Genomic DNA, 1,754 nt, shown 5'->3' on the forward strand with positions numbered 1-1,754 from the left:
CATGTTATTGTGTATGGATGTATGGATGCATGTAGGTATGTTTGTCATACATATGTTCAATCCTTTCCAAAAATCTTTGACTCTACAAAGTAGTGTGGGATGTAGGTATCTAGTACTGTGTTGTACACAGGCATATGAGAGGGAGGACCACAGCTTAAATATTCTGCTGATGTGGCACTAAGTAAATCTTTTGTATGTTTTATAACCAGTGCCCTTTAAATTCCAATAGTTGGACGTGTTACTCTTTCACCTGTTTTACATTGCAATCCTCTTTCACTCCTGTGCTTAAAAGGGATGGATAAGGGATTCTTTTCAGGGTGTATTTGCCAAGAACAGTTATCTATATTTCATTGATTTATGGATTCAATAGAATGAAGTTCATTTATCTAATAAGATACCTTATTGAATAGCCAAGATAAGTGTTCACATGTTCATGGAATGAAGACAAAGAAGTAAATTGAATATCATCTCTTGTCACAGAAATCGTAATTAACATCATTGATGTATAATTGACAACATGAGATGTAAATTGTTACCATTCAAATGATTAAAGACAAATAAATGTACATTTTGCTTAGTTACTGACATGTAGTGAATGTTCTGGCTTGAAATGTCTTATGGCAATCACCTTATGAGTTAGGAGGTAAAGCATTGCAAATTAATAGTTTACATATGTTAATGTCTTTTTTGGGAAAAAGAGTGACTTAGAAGATCAGGGAGTGTCATGATCATCAGCCTTTTCTTTACTGATGGCTTTTGCAAATTATTGGTTGTCTGAGGGTAAATCATTGCTGAAGAGATTGTACACATCCCCATTTTATAATGTTTGTTATTTTTCCCCATTGTGAGTCAGTACTAAATAGCCAATTTATAACTTTTTTATATAAGACTAAATTCATATTTGGTCATGAGAAATAAGATATCAATTTTATCATTCATATTTGCCCTTGGTGAACTTTATATATGTAGAATGAACAGAAAAGAATAGCAAGAAGACTAGTATAGTTCGTTCACCATCTCTAGGTTTGCCTGGCATGGAATTTTGAACTGGTGTATTGCTAGCACACAGGAAGATAAAGCTTTTTGGATAGCGTGCACAGATGTTGAAGTAAATGGTCGCTGCACCACAACCCAACCCAGAGCTTGTGTCAGTCCTCCCTTCTGCATTATTGAGGGTGATGCGGGCTGGCATTCTCAAGCCAGACGACAAATTAGCGGCACTGGTCAGTCTTGGTGAGATGTGAACTTTAAGATATTGATCGATTTCAAAAGTGCACTGATGTTTTATTATGTAATAGACGAAAATACCAAGTAGTGCTGGTTTATATAGTTTTATCCAGAATTGGTAAACCAAAATACCAAATGCTGTCAGCGCCAAAGAAAGTAGTTCCGTGGTCAGCGCTAAATTGCTAATGTCGAGAAAACACCTTAAAATGACATACATGTATCTAACTGATATTTTCGTTGATACAGTATTTTTATTTACATTTAACATACCACAACAAAAAGAATATATATATATATATATATATATATATATATATATATATATATATATATATATATATATATATATATATATATATATATATATATATATATATATATATAATTTAATGTCAAAGCACCCGCTTGTATATTAAATAATAAAAAATAATAAACAAATAAACATATGCATTCGGTGAAAATTATGAACAATATTGTACTTTTCATTGTATTTTAAACATATCATAAGTCAAGAAACGCTACTTCTT

Source organism: Portunus trituberculatus, chromosome 21, assembly GCF_017591435.1.
Source record: "Portunus trituberculatus isolate SZX2019 chromosome 21, ASM1759143v1, whole genome shotgun sequence".
Taxonomy (NCBI): domain Eukaryota; kingdom Metazoa; phylum Arthropoda; class Malacostraca; order Decapoda; family Portunidae; genus Portunus; species Portunus trituberculatus.